Source organism: Gobio gobio (assembly GCF_949357685.1).
Source record: "Gobio gobio genome assembly, chromosome: 11".
Classification (NCBI taxonomy): Eukaryota; Metazoa; Chordata; class Actinopteri; order Cypriniformes; family Gobionidae; genus Gobio; species Gobio gobio.
The window spans coordinates 51,840,749-51,856,641 of NC_137104.1; the positions used below are offsets into that span (position 1 = coordinate 51,840,749).

General features: G+C 40.1%; 1 long non-coding RNA gene across 1 annotated transcript; it reads right to left on the reverse strand.

The window, feature by feature from the left end:
* Window positions 1-12,805: 12,805 nt before the first annotated feature.
* LOC307133395 lies at window positions 12,806-14,106 on the reverse strand. The gene is made up of 2 exons (XR_013817436.1): window positions 13,405-14,106; window positions 12,806-13,249 (listed from the first exon to the last, which is right to left on the reverse strand). It is a non-coding gene; the product is annotated as an uncharacterized lncRNA (long non-coding RNA).
* Window positions 14,107-15,893: the final 1,787 nt, after the last annotated feature.

Sequence of the window (15,893 nt, forward strand, 5' to 3'; positions counted from 1 at the left end):
AGGACATTATTATACTATTTTTGAATATTATGCAGCATTATGAAATAAGTCTCTTATGTTCATCAAGCCTGCATTTATTTGATAAAAAACAGCAATATTGCGAAATATATTAAAATAATGGTTTTCTATTTTAAAATAATTTAAAATATAATTTATTCCTGTGATCACAGCTGGATTTTCAGCATCATTTCTCCACTCTTCAGTGTCACATGATCATTCAGAAATCATTCTAATATGAGGATTTAATGTCAATGATGGAAACTGTGATACTCTTTTCAAGATTCTTTGATTAATAAAAAGTTAAAAAGAACACAATGTAATAATATTTCACAATATTAGGCTACTGCTTTTTCTGTATTTTTGATTAAATAAATGCAGGCTTGATGAGCATAAGGATATATATACATATACATATATATATATATATTTACATATTGCCCCTTTTTTACATTTGAGCCCCTGCCCCTGACGAACTCTCTGCACGGCCCTGTTTTGGTGTGTGTGTGTGTGTTTTGAGGAAGTCGAGACCCGAACCTTTAAGACTCAGACCAGGACTTGACCCTAGAGGATGACATTCAGAAAGCTGCAAGTGTTGTACAGAGCATGCAGATGCAGATCTGTTGTCGAGGAAATGGGCAATCTGACACCATGAAGCCCAATATACTCTTTGGTTTTCACACTCACACTAGGGTATGGTATATATATGTATATATATATATATATATATATATATATATATATATATATATATATATATATATATATATATATATATATATAAAATATATAATATATGGTAGAGTGAGAGTACATTTTTGTCACCACCAGCGTACACCAGCGTACGTAAGTACAGCGTACTTACGACCAAGATGGCGGCGCGAGTAGATCGCGAGGCTCAGCGTCTCTCCAGATTCTGCAATTTTGCGGTATTTTTCTTGTTCATCTCGGGTCTGTTCGTACAGAACAGTTGTGCTTTTACATCGTACACCCGTTGTGAGCTTTTGGATATTGGTTTGCGAATTTCCGACAGTTTTATGGACAATCTTCAACTCCTTCCTGAGATCGCTAGGACGCCCGAGGCGATGCGCTCTGCCCGGCCGGGCGGAAGTGCTAGAAGGCGGCGCTGTGATCGTAAACAAAGGCGGGGTAAGCGTGGAGGTCTAAGAGCTAAGCTAAGGCTAACTCCTTACCGGCTCTCTTTACCCAGCATTTTCCTTGCCAATGTACGATCGCTAGTGAACAAAATGGAGGAGATTCGACTCAGCATTACACACAGTAAGAAACTTTTGAACTGTAACGTCCTAATCTTCACTGAAACCTGGTTAAACAGCGGAATACCGGACACCGCTATTGAGCTAGCGGGACGCCACACACTCCGGGCGGATAGAACACTAGATGGCTCCGGGAAGAGCAGAGGCGGTGGATTGTGCATTTATATTAACAAAGCTTGGTGCACAAACTCTGCTATTGTTGGGAGTCATTGTTCAGCTAACCTGGAGTTTCTCATGGTTAAATGTAGACCGTTTTATCTACCGCGGGAGTTCACCTCCACTATTATCACAGCAGCCTATATTCCCCCGGATGCTGATGCCAAGCTTGCTATGAAAGAACTTCACGCAGCCATCAGTAAACAACAGACTGATCACCCGGAAGCTGCGTTTATTGTTGCAGGTGACTTTAATCATTCAAACCTAAAGTCAGTGCTACCCAAGTTTCACCAGCATGTTTCCTGCCACACCAGAGGAAACAAAACCTTAGACCATGTATATACAAACATGGCTGGAGCTTACGTTGCGACACCCCTCTCCCACCTGGGACAGTCAGACCACCTCTCTTTGTTTCTATCACCCAAATATTCACCCCTCATCAACCGTGTGAAGCCATCAGTAAAGACCATCAAGGTGTGGCCTGCGGGGGCAGACTCCACACTCCAGGAAAGGTTTCTAAACACAGACTGGAGCATGTTTGCTTCTCAAGCCACCAGTGGCGCTCACACGGACATTGACTCATTCACTTCCTCTGTATTGGATCATATCAATACCACCATCGACAGTGTTACAACCCAGAAACAGATCACCACATACCCTAATCAGAAGCCTTGGATGAACAGGGAAGTTCGACTCCTGCTGAAGTCACGCAATACTGCCTTCAGATCAGGTGATGCACAAGCCTACAGTACGTCCAGGGCAAACCTGAAGAGGGGCATCAAAAAGGCCAAGCACTGCTACAAGCTAAAGATAGAGGGTCACTTTTCCAACTCTGACCCTCGACGCATGTGGCAGGGCATTCAGGCTATCAGTGACTACAAACCCACCAACTCCACCCCCGCAGCCACTGATGTCAACTTCCTGAACGAGCTAAATTACTTTTATGCTCGTTTTGAAAGAGACAACAGAGAAACTGCCACCAAGCTCAAACCCTCAGCTGACCACCCACCAATCACACTCTCCTCCACAGATGTCTGCAAGGCACTGAGCCGGATCAGCGCACACAAGGCTGCTGGACCAGACAACATCCCTGGACGTGTGCTCAGGGCATGTGCGGAGCAGCTCGCTGGGGTTTTTACAGACATTTTCAACCTGTCTCTTGCCCAAGCAGCTGTACCTTCATGCTTTAAACGCACTTCCATTGTGCCAGTGCCAAAACACTCTAACCCGAGGTGCCCTAATGACTACCGCCCTGTAGCACTCACACCCATCGTCATGAAGTGCTTTGAGCGGCTGGTCCTGGAACACCTAAAAGACTCTATACCAGGGGTCGGGAACCTATGGCTCGCGAGCCATATATGGCTCTTTTCCGGATTTTATATGGCTCTCCAGTTTTCAAATGTTGACTGAAAAATACACCCTCGATGATGATAATTATTTTTAAACTATTAGCATACTTGATTAATGTAGAATTTAACATTATGAATATGTAAAATTAAATTAAATATTAGGGATGCCACAATTCTCAATATAATATTGTACCGTTCGACGGCCTTCATGGTTCAATACGCGCCTGTGAATTGCGGTTTTTCGGTTTTGCATTTAATTAAGTATTTTTCTACAAATTCAATCATTTGCCTCCATCCCAATACTGAACAACGCGTCATACATTCACATCACACATTAGTGGTAGAGTTATACTCACGGGACACTATAGTTATTCACAATCACGAAAGTTCATTATTTGCATGCGTTTTAAAGCCTTGCCGGCGTGTGCGCGGTTTTAACATGCGCTTTTCCGAACGCGTGCACTAAACGCTTGTCAAACACGTGATTACTGGACTAAGTAGTCTTACTGCGCTAATGCTGTCAAATACACACCATGTTTACATAAACACAGTCGGTTATGTCTACAGTGAAAGTAAAATCGGCGCGTGTCTGTATATTAGATGCACGCAGACTGAAAACAGGTCTTTAAAGCAAATTGAAAGCAGCGCAGCCTAGTGAACACGCGGTCCTTAAAGGGACAGTTCACCTCTAAAATTATGTCATTATTTACTCACTCTAATATTGTTCCAAACCTGTATTCATTTCTCATTTTTGAGTGAACTGTCCATTTAATGTTAATACAACAACAAAATACAAAGAGAAAATCACTCACTGCTCTTGACTGAAAAACTTTAATACAGTAGCTTTAATAAGAATCAATGTATATTTTATAGTGAAGTCTATGTAGTGTTTTATTTTTACATTTATTCATTCAATTTCATACTTAAATGCTGCTGTACATCTATGAGCTGCCAGTGTAAATCTTTACATATATATATTTTATATTATACATACACTAGGAATGTGTACAAGGGTTTTTTTAAGGAAAGTTTTAAGTTTAAGTAAGGTTTTTCAATTATTTTAAGTAAAATAAAGAAAGAGAATTGCAATTAAAAAATAGTCTTTTTTCTCCTTAACCTCTTGCTGTTCCTGTCGCTTAAGAATAGAATAGCAAAAAACTGATGTGACAAGCCATCAGAACCGAACCGAAAACCGTGGTTAAAAACCGAGGTATGTATTGAACCGTGGACTAACTGTATTGTTGCATCCCTATTAAATATGTTAAAAAATATTTAGGTAAGACACTTACAGCTTAATATGATTGACAGCGGTGTTTGGCCTGTATAGCCTACCTTTCAGAGAGCTGAATTTTAATTGGTTAGGCCTGCATCATGTCTAGATCAAGTTAAGCAGCTATCTAAATTAAAAATCATCAACGAGAGCAAGATGGCAAAAAGAAAAAAAAGACGACGATTACCATTCATTCCGACCCCAACTTCAAAGCACTCAGCAAAATGATGCAGCAACAAAAATCTCATTAATGCAAGTATAAGGTACAATACTTCTTGTTAATCGCGTGTTTATGCTGCCCGTTTCTCTTTTTTTGTGTTAAAAATCAGCACTATATCAGTGAACAAAATATAGTGCTTTGTATATATTGTGTAATCGTTAGTTTGCATTTTTGCCACCTACTGGTGTTCTATACAACTACCAGAACTACTAACATTGCAAGTGGTATGTTAATGCTGTTGTTATTACATTAAAATGCATAAAAATGTGCAAATATTTCTAATAAACAGGTGTAAATTTTGCTGTGGCTCTTTTGAAAAATTTCTCTAAAATTATTTTTTTTTTGGCTCTTCTTGGTAAAAAGGTTCCCGACCCCTGCTCTATACCATCCACATTGGACTCACACCAGTTTGCCTACCGCAGCAATAGGAGCACAGAGGATGCCGTTTCCATGGCACTGCACTCTGTGCTCACTCACCTGGACAATAAGAACACGTATGCACGCATGCTGTTTGTTGACTTCAGCTCCGCATTCAACACTGTCATCCCATCCAAGTTAATAGCCAAACTTGGAGACCTGGGCATCAACACTTCAATGTGTAACTGGATTTTGGACTTCCTAACTGACAGACCCCAGAATGTTCGTTCAGGATTCACCTGCTCCACATCCATCACACTCAACACTGGTGTACCACAGGGCTGTGTGCTAAGCCCGTTTCTCTACTCCCTCTTCACCGCCGACTGCAAGCCTGTGTATGGATCTAATTCTATCGTCAAGTTTGCGGACGACACTACGGTGATCGGGCTCATCAGCAACAACGATGAGACTGCCTACAGGGAAGAGATCCAGCACCTGGCCACATGGTGCGCTGATAATAACCTGATCCTCAACACCACCAAAACGAAGGAGCTCATCGTGGACTTCAGGAAAGAGTCAAGAGGCACACACGACACCATCCACATCAATGGAATGGCTGTTGAGCGTGTCTCCAGTTTCAAGTTCCTGGGGACCCACATCTCGGCGGACATGTCGTGGACGACCAACACCTCCAGCCTGGTCAAGAAGGCTCACCAGCGCCTCTTCTTCCTGAGGACACTGAGGAAGAATCAGCTCTCCTCGGCTATCCTGGTGAACTTCTATCGCTGCGCAATAGAAAGCATCCTGACCAACTGTGTGGCAGTGTGGTATGGGAGCTGCTCTGTTGCGGAGCGCAAGGCACTGCAGCGGGTGGTGAAAACTGCCCAGCGCATCACAGGGACTCCACTGCCTGCCATCGAACACATCCAGAGGAAACGCTGTCTGCATCGAGCTCGCAGCATCCTCAAGGACTCCTCTCACCCAGCCCACAGACTGTTTTCTCTCCTGCCCTCCGGCAGGCGTTTCAGGATCCACCGGACCAGGACCAGCAGACTTAAGAACAGTTTTTTCCCCAGAGCTGTCTCTTTATTGAACTCAAACCCCTGTTGATCCACTTCCCTCATAAACTGATAACTCTCCTACCTCACATCTTCCTTCACTTTGTTATTTGCACTACCGACTGTTTATCACAGTAACAACTGTTTACATATGCATCTTGCACTGCCATATCTTAACTGGATTATGCTCATTTGCACTGCCGACTGTATTTATAGTACCAATGTTTACATTTGCATTTTTGCACTATACTTCTAACTGTAATATGCAACCACTTTCCACTGCACTTTACACTTTTTTTTTCCGGATAGCTCTGTCCATAATTTATTGCACTACCCTAATCCACTGCTATTCCTCATATTAGCCTAACATATTATTGTATACCTCTATCTGTAAAATTCTGTTTATAGTAATAGCCATCTGTATATTGTATTCATAGTACATATTCACCTGTAAATTCTGTTTATAGTAATAGCCATCTGTATATTTATTCACTGTACATATTCACCTGTAAATTCAGTTCTGTTTATAGTAATAACGTCTCTCTATTTATACATATTTATACATATTCAGTACATATCCATGTCCTGCACTTACGCATCCATTGTATATCCTGCACTTGCTGCTATTGCACTTCTGGTTAGACCTAAACTGCATTTCGTTGCCTTGTACTTGTACTTGTGTAATGACAATAAAGTTGAATCTAATCTAATCTAATCTAAAACATGCTGTCAGTGCTGGGTAATTTTCTAATCAGATTCTAAAAACTAAGTAGTCATGTGACTATCAGTGAAAACTGAGAGCCACAGCATTTGATCACTGGATTTACAGAAATCATTTCACTTTTATATTATTCATTATTTTTTAATTAATTACTATTTGAATTATCACTCCGTGAGTCATATAACCATGTATTACTGTCTCTGGAAGGCTTTTGTCTTTCAAACACATTACAAATTCACGTCATTTCATATTTACATGCAATGAATTCTGCCCTTTTTTGTCAGCTGAACCTCTTTGACTAGTCAATAATGATAATAAAATGAAGTTCACGGTTCTCTGATGTTGGTTAATGGTCACATGACATGCAGGTGCATCATTATTAGTACATTTAGTTTTATTTTTGATTGACCCGATGTAATGTAATATTTAATGCACTTCACATTGTTGATAACAAAGAATGTAATATTCTTTCTCTTTGTATTTTTTACGTCAATATGGTGCAAGATTATACTTTTCTTATTATCCAAGATTGAACCCAGCAAATTGGGTTGTTTATTTGTTTATTGGCATAGTTCATTTATTTTTACTATAATACTAGCTTATTGTTTTTACTTCATGCATGAATTAATGTCTACGGATTTACTTAAATCCTTGAAACTTTTTAAAAATACTCAAAATAACCACTGACGTGCATGATAATTCTTTTATAGCTTATATAGATTTTTTAATACATATTAACAAAATGTAAGCTCGTTTAAAGCAACACTGTGTAACTTTTTTAGTTTATTCTTAGCTAAAAACACTTAGTTCTTTCAAAAATATATGTGCTCATTAATGTATATTTACTTCTTTCAAGTAATAAAGTATTCTCGTAAGTTTATAATATGCCATTTAAAATACATACGGGTGAGGGGTTCGAATGCCGGTCGCCATGTTGCTCCTCCATCTTGAAAGTACATTAGCCAAAGAGGGACATACCTGTAAATTCAAGCTTCGCCTTTCGCGTTTTAACACTCGATGGCACCGTGTTGAATGTGGACGAGGTCGAACTGGAAGCCATGTTAATCTTGGACTAAATCGGCCACCGTAGGAGTTAAAACGAAATCGGAATTGAGAGGAACAGAAACTAATATTCACTGGATGGTCATATACCTTTTCACCGCTAGATGGGGGGAACTATCACAGTGTAGCTTTAACAAATATTAGAAGTAAAAATTAAACATTTAGAAGTAATTCAAGCGTAATTGAGCAGTCTCTGTTGTCCTGTTTCCAGTGTAACGGCGATGGATGGCGTGCCGGAGCTTGTATCATGTTCAGCGGGATGACTTCTAACTTTAGACCTCCGCCCTGCGTTTCTCTCATAGCCGAGATATGCAGTGACTGACTCCATAAACCATCAGTGTACAGTTCTGAGGACATACACTATATTGCCAAAAGTATTGGGACACCCCTCCAAATCATTGAATTCAGGTGTTCCAATCACTTCCATGGCCACAGGTGTATAAATCAAGCACTAGGCATGCAGACGCTTCTACACACATGTGTGAAAGAATGGGCCGCTCTCAGGAGCTCAGAGAACTCAAGCAGTGCCGTGATAGCTTGCCACCTGTGCAATAAAATATTGCACTACTAAATATTCCATGCTCAACTGTTAGTTATAACAAAGTGGAAGCAATTGGGAACAACAGCCACAAAGTGGTAGGCCACGTAAAATCACAGAGCGGGGTCAGCGCATGCTGAGGGTCACAGTGCACAGAAGTCGCCAAATTACTGCAGAGTCTTTGTGTGGCCTTCAGATGAGCTCAAGAACAGTGCGCAGTTTGGCGGTTTCCAGGAGAACGGGACTTGCCTGACTGCACTGTGCCAAGTGTAAAGTTTGGTGGAGGGGGGATTATGGCGTGGGGTTGTTTTTCAGGGGTTGGGCTTGGCCCTTTAGTTCCAGTGAAAGGAACTCTTAATGCTTCAGCACCAAGACATTTTGGACAATTTCATGCTCCCAACTTTGTGGGCACAGTTTGGGGACGACCCCTTCCTGTCCCAGCATGACTGCGCACCAGACATGGATGAGCGAGTTTGGTGTGGAGGAACTGGACTGGCCTGCACAGAGTCCATGACCTCAAAAATCTGGGTATCAGACGACGTACTGAAGGAAAATGAAAATTGAGCGGAAGGAGGGCGGAGCCAGGCAAGACTGTTACAGCAAATGTCATTAAAGAGCATTTCATACTTGGCACTTGGCATGTTCATTATGTGCTATCGCTGGCTAATAGAATGAAAGCTAGTTAGTTCAGGGGTTTTCAAACTGGGGTCCGGGGACCCCCAGGGGTCCTCCAGAAGGATTTAAGGGGTCCCTAGAAAATTTCAGTGATGAAAAAGACAAAGCAAAAATGGATAAAACCTACCATTTCTAAATGTTTCTCTCCTTTCTTGCTGTTAACATACTTTCCAGAATTGTAGGCTATATGTTTGTTTTGTATCTTTCTAGTAAGTTGTTCTTACTATAATAGTCCCCTTTATCTCACTCACTGGGGTTGTAAGGCAATATTCTGAACGCAGTCCATAAGCTGATTACATACATTTATTGTGAAAGTTGCTCATACAAATATTTTTTAATTGAAAATGTTCTTCTTCAGGTTTATGCATCTAAAATTAAGTATAGCCAATTTAAGTTTGGAAACAATATGTTGTATTTATAATGTCACACTTACTATTTATATAACCGTTTAAATGTTTTTTATACATAAAAATATATCACCCTGGACCACAGTCATAAGTTGCACGGGTATATCTGTGGCAATAGCCAACAATACACTGTATGGGTCAAAATCCATTTTTCTTTTATGGCAAAAATCATTAGGATATTAAGTAAAGATCATGTTCCATGAAGATGGAACGTGGAACCGATGTACATGCTTAAATCAAGCAAATACAACACACCTTTTTTCAGTGAGTGTAAGTTCAGATATTTAAAAAGCTGTGTTTTACCAAGATAAGCTGATTTGGTGGAATCATACACACACACACACATGCATTATAATATTATATCAGTCTATAGCGAGTAAACTAAAAAAATTCTATTGCCAAGGTGTGCGTACACACTCAAAAAAACTTTCCCTGTTGTTCGTTGCACTCAAATATCCTTGTTCACATTACTTAAAAACTCATGTAACTACAGTTAGAGTTGTTTCTACTAAAATGAGTATTGTCAGCTTTACTTAATAAGTGTTTGTTCGGTCAACTTAACATTGCCGAGTGAAACGAACACATTTGGCATTTCTCCTATTGTTTTTAGTTTCTTTGTTCTGATTTTAGTTCTGATTGTTTAATTTTCTTCAAAAAGCTTCTGGAAATGTGTACTTCTATTAATCAGGCTAGTATCAGCTTTTTGCCTCTGATATCGAAATTGGTATTTAGAATTGTGAAATTTCAATGGGATCTGAAATTTTTGATATAATATTAATAATAACCTTGTTTCACCGTAATAAAATGACTCAAATGCTCACCCCTGTACGACACATACGTACTCTTTCTAATAATTGGCCTCTATATAAACACCCGTCCTTAAGCATTCTGCAGGTGGAAAGTCGTTTAGAAATGTCAGCAAAGTCAACAAGTGTTTTTTCTCCTTTATTTATTATATGCAGTCTTCATACAATCATACATATTTTTTTATTGATTTTTATAGCATGCAGATATTCAACAGTTAAACAATTAGTAACATGGCACAATCTGACATTAAGTGCTCAAAAACCGTGTTCAGATCACTGTCCCAGACGCGTCCCGTATAGCTTCAGCCGTGTGATGATCAGATGAGCTGGAAGAGTTTGAGAATCCCAGTGGAGGTGAACGTGTAGATCAGAAGTCCGGGCAGCCCCACCATCCCCACGGATGAAAAAGATGCCGCAGCGCTTTTGGTTGTAGCTGCGGGTGCTTTTGTAGTTGTGGTTGCTTTTGTAGTTGTGGTTGCTTTTGTAGTTGGGTCTGCGGCATTGGTAAGGCCATAGCTTGCAATCATCACAGCCACTAACAGTAGTAGTACTGTTGTAGTTTTTAAAGCCATATTCAGGTCCCTATTTAGATAAGACAAACAACAAAATAAAATGATCCACCTTTTTAAAATCATATTCTATACAATAATATTTTATAACTTAACCACAGCATCTAATACGATCACCAAGAAAACATAACTGCCATATCTAAAATAGTCATATTTACCGTTTGCCACAGATGATTGTTCTCGGTGTCTGTCGACTTGTCTTGAAGGATGTTGAAGTGAACGCCAGAGCTGAGCTTAGGCTTTTATTTGAACGTTACACATCACACCCTCGCAGGTGCGGAGATAAGCTATTACTGCAGGATGGAAGTGAATGCACTTACTTTTTTTTTTTTTTTGCTCTTCCTCTTAAAGGGGTTCCCTTACAAAAATAAGTATAATTCAAGTTCATTTTATTATGTACACTTAAGTAAAGTTCAAGTATATTTTAAATATACTTTATGTATGTATACTACACTTACAAGTATACTTCTAGTACATTGATGTTTCAATACTACTTGGGACTAAATTGGCCCACTTAGTGTATAAAAGTATACTTTTAGGTATACATTAAGTGTAAAAGTACTGTAGTAAACTTGAGTGCACAACTAGTTTTGGGACGCCTGCCTTTACATGCACATGAACTTTAATGACATCCCTTTCTTAATCCGTAGGGTTTAATATGGAGTCAGTCCACCCTTCACAGCTCTAACAGCTTCAACTCTTCTGGGAAGGCTTTCCTCAAGGTTTAGGAGTGTGTTTATGGGGATTTTTGACCATTCTTCTATAGAAGCGCATTTGTGAGGTCAGGCACTGATGTTGGACGAGAAGGCCTGGCTCTCAGTCTCCGCTCTAATTCATCCCAAAGCTGTTCTATCGGGTTGAGGTTAGTGTTGTCAAAAGTACCGACCGTGATACCAATTTGGTTCTGAAATGTAAAAAATGTGACGCTTTGAGCGCTGTTGAGCTGTATTCGTAAACACCTCTGACTGGCCATTGTGCTCACGTGCTCATCGGATGTGTCTGTGATTGGCTTCAATGATCAACTCACAGGAGCGTTTGAAAGCACACGGAAGTGTTCAAAAGTGTCTGGATACACTGGATCACCAACTGATAATTTACAATGTCATTTAAATTATCAACAACAGTTTAAATGTTTTTTATACATAAAAATATATGACCCTGGACCACAGTCATAAGTCGCACGGGTATATCTGTGGCAATAGCCAACAATACACTATATGGGTCAAAATTATCCATTTTTCTTTTATGGCAAAAATCATTAGGATATTAAGTAAAGATCATGTTCCATGAAGATATATGTATAAATCTTTATTTTTTTAAAATTGACCCTTATGACTGGTTTTGTGGTCCAGTGTCACATATATAGATGAATTTTAGAATTGGGTCCCTCATAAAAGGTTCATCATATTTGGGGGTCCTTGGCATCATAAAGTTATTATGTACAGTCTTATAAATCAGTCAAGTGACAACAAAAATCTACAAAAATAAAATGAACTTGTGTTTTGTGATTTGATTAAAGAGGCAGGGTCTGTTAGGAGCCATATTTAAATCATTGTGAGTCTACTCAATTGGGTTACTTAAATATGACTTCATTCCATGATGGTGAAATTATGTGAACAAATTATGTTTGTTTATTTTGATTCACGTTGAACCGATGTACATGCTTAAATCAAGCAAATACAACACACCTTTTTTCAGTGAGTGTAAGTTCAGATATTTAAAAAGCTGTGTTTTACCAAGATAAGCTGATTTGGTGGAATCATACACACACACACACACAAACATGCATTATAATATTATATCCGTCTATAGTGAGTAAACTAAAAAAATTATATTGCCAAGGTGTGCGGCAAAAAAACTTTCCCTGTTGTTCGTTGCACTCAAATATCCTTGTTCACATTACTTAAAAACTCATGTAACTACAGTTAGAGTTGTTTCTACTAAAAATGAGTATTGTCAGCTTTACTTAATAAGTGTTTGTTCGGTCAACTTAACATTGCCGAGTGAAACAAACAAATTTGTCCTATTGTTTTTAGTTTCTTTGTTCTGATTGTTTAATTTTCTTCAAAAAGCTTCTGGAAATGTGTACTTATATTAATCAGGCTAGTATCAGCTTTTTGCCTCTGATATCGAAATTGGTATTTAGAATTGTGAAATTTCAATGGGATCTGACATTTTTGATATAATATTAATAATAACCTTGTTTCACCGTAATAAAATGACTCAAATGCCCACCCCTGTACGACACATACGTACTCTTTCTAATAATTGGCCTCTATATAAACACCCGTCCTTAAGCATTCTGCAGGTGGAAGGTCGTTTAGAAATGTCAGCAAAGTCAACAAGTGCTTTTTCTCCTTTATTTATAATATGCAGTCTTCATACAATCATACATATTTTTTTAATATGCAGATATTCATCAGTTAAACAATTAGTAACATGGCACAATCTGACATTAAGTGCTCAAAAACCGTGTTCAGATCACTGTCCCAGACGCGTCCCGTATAGCTTCAGCCGTGTGATGATCAGATGAGCTGGAAGAGTTTGAGAATCCCAGTGGAGGTGAACGTGTAGATCAGAAGTCCGGGCAGCCCCACCATCCCCACGGATGAAAAAGATGCCGCAGCGCTTTTGGTTGTAGCTGCGGGTGCTTTTGTAGTTGTGGTTGCTTTTGTAGTTGTGGTTGCTTTTGTAGTTGGGTCTGCGGCATTGGTAAGGCCATAGCTTGCAATCATCACAGCCACTAACAGTAGTAGTACTGTTGTAGTTTTTAAAGCCATATTCAGGTCCCTATTTAGATAAGACAAACCAACCAAAAAATTTAATGATAATGATCCACCTTTTTAAAATCATATTCTATACAATAATATTTTATAACTTAACCACAGCATCTAATACGATCACCAAGAAAACATAACTGCCATATCTAAAATAGTCATATTTACCGTTTGCCACAGATGATTGTTCTCGGTGTCTGTCGACTTGTCTTGAAGGATGTTGAAGTGAACGCCAGAGCTGAGCTTAGGCTTTTATTTGAACGTTACACATCACACCCTCGCAGGAGGCGGAGATAAGCTATTACTGCAGGATGGAAGTGAATGCACTTACTTTTTTTTTTGTTTTTTGCTCTTCCTCCCAATGATACCAACTCTATCAGTCAACGTCATCTTTAAAACACATTGGAGTAAACATAGAAAAGCAAATTTAGCAAATCTGCATGTGACCGACTGAGCAATTCCCTTGCTAAATGGATCACAATGTCCAACTACAGTTTCAGCAAAAATCCTTTTCGATTACTTAATTGGTTCACATTCACCCCAAATAATTTAATCTACTAGATTGATAATCTTGCACATTTTAGAGAATTATATTAAACGAAAGCAAAGAAATCACGTTTAGAAGAGAAACACAATTTTGTTGAGATCCCAAATAATATGATCAAGTAAATTGGACAATATGTGTTTTCCTGTTTTTTCAGTGCTCTTAACATCAGTCAATCAAGAATTATATTATGATAATCAAGCTCCAATTGATGATAGGACTTTGGTAATTAGAACTAAAATTTGATAACCATGTATGAATGCATATTTTTCATTTTCGGACTGGTGTAGGTGCTTAAGATATGATTGGTCATTCAGTGTTTCTGTAAAAAAAAAAAAAAAGGCCTAACAGTAATAGATAATAGTAATTATTATTAAAAGATAATAATTCTACCACTAATAATAACAATATACACACGGATTAGGCATAACATTATGACCATCTAAATAATGTTTCTTCCAAATCTTCTTAATATTGTGTTGGTCCCCCTTTTGCTGCCAAAACAGCCCTGACCCGTCGAGGCATGAACTCCACTAGACCCCTGAAGGTGTGCTGTGGTATCTGACACCAAGATGTTAGCAGCAGATCCTTTAAATCCTGTAAGTTGTGAGGTGGGGCCTCCATGGATCGGACTTGTTTGTTCAGCACATCGCACAGATGCTCGATTGGATTGAGATCTGGGGAATTTGGAGGCCAAGTCAACACCTCAAACTCGTTGTTGCTCTCCTCAAACCATTCCTGAAGCATTTGTGCTTTGTGGCGGCGCATTATCTGCTGAAAGAGCCACAGCCACCAGGGAATACCGTTTCCATGAAAGGCTGTACATGATCTCAACAATGCTTAGGTTGATGGTACGTATCAAAGTAACATCCACATGGATGGAGGACCCAAGGTTTCCCAGCAGAACATTGCCCAAAGCATCACTGCCTCCACCGGCTTGCCTTCTTTCCATAGTGCACCTGGTGCCATGTGTTCCCCAGGTAACCCACACACACACACCCGGCCATCCATGTGATGTAAAAGAAAACGTGATTCATCAGACCAGGCCACCTTCTTCCATTGCTCTGTGGTCCAGTTCTGATGCTCACGTGCCGCTGTTGGCACTTTCGGCGGGACAGGGGTCAGCATGGACACCCTGACTGGTCAGCGGCTGTGCCGCCCCATACACAACAAACTGAGATGCTCTGTGTATTCTGAGCCCTTTCTATCAGAACCAGCATTAACTTCTTGAGCAGTCTGAGCTACAGTAGCTCGTCTGTTTGCCTTCGCTCCCCACGTGCATCAATGAGCCTCGGCCGCCCATGACCCTGTGGCCGGTTCTCCACTGGTCCTTCATGACCCTGTGGCCGGTTCTCCACTGGTCCTCCATGACCCTGTGGCCGGTTCTCCACTGGTCCTCCATGACCCTGTGGCCGGTTCTCCACTGTTCCTCCATGACCCTGTGGCCGGTTCTCCACTGGTCCTTCATGACCCTGTGGCCGGTTCTCCACTGGTCCTTCATGACCCTGTGGCCGGTTCTCCACTGTTCCTCCATGACCCTGTGGCCGGTTCTCCACTGGTCCTTCCTCTGAGCACTTTTGATAGAGACTGACCACTGCAGACCGGGAACACCCCACAAGAGCTGCAGTTTTGGAGATGCTCTGACCCAGTCGTCTAGCCATCACAATCTGGCCCTTGTCAAACTCGCTCAAATTCTTACGGTTGCCCATTTTTCCTGCTTCTAACACATTTACATTACATTTACATTTATGCATTTGGCAGACGCTTTTATCCAAAGCGACTTACAGTGCACTTATCACAGGTGTGTATCATCCCACAATGCACACATCCCACAATACATCCCCTGGAGCAACATGGAGTAAAGTGCCTTGCTCAAGGACACACTGGTGGTGACCACTGGGATCGAACCAGCAACCTTCTGTGTGTCAGTTCCATGGTTTAACCCACTGGACCAGCATCTCACCACACATCACATCAACTTTGAGGACAAAATGTTCACTTGCTGCCTAATATATCCCATGCCATGATGAAGAGATAATCAGTGTTTGGCTGGTGTCACTTTAAGACCGAATGCATGGATCCAAACAGATTATACCACGGGATGTTGAATGCT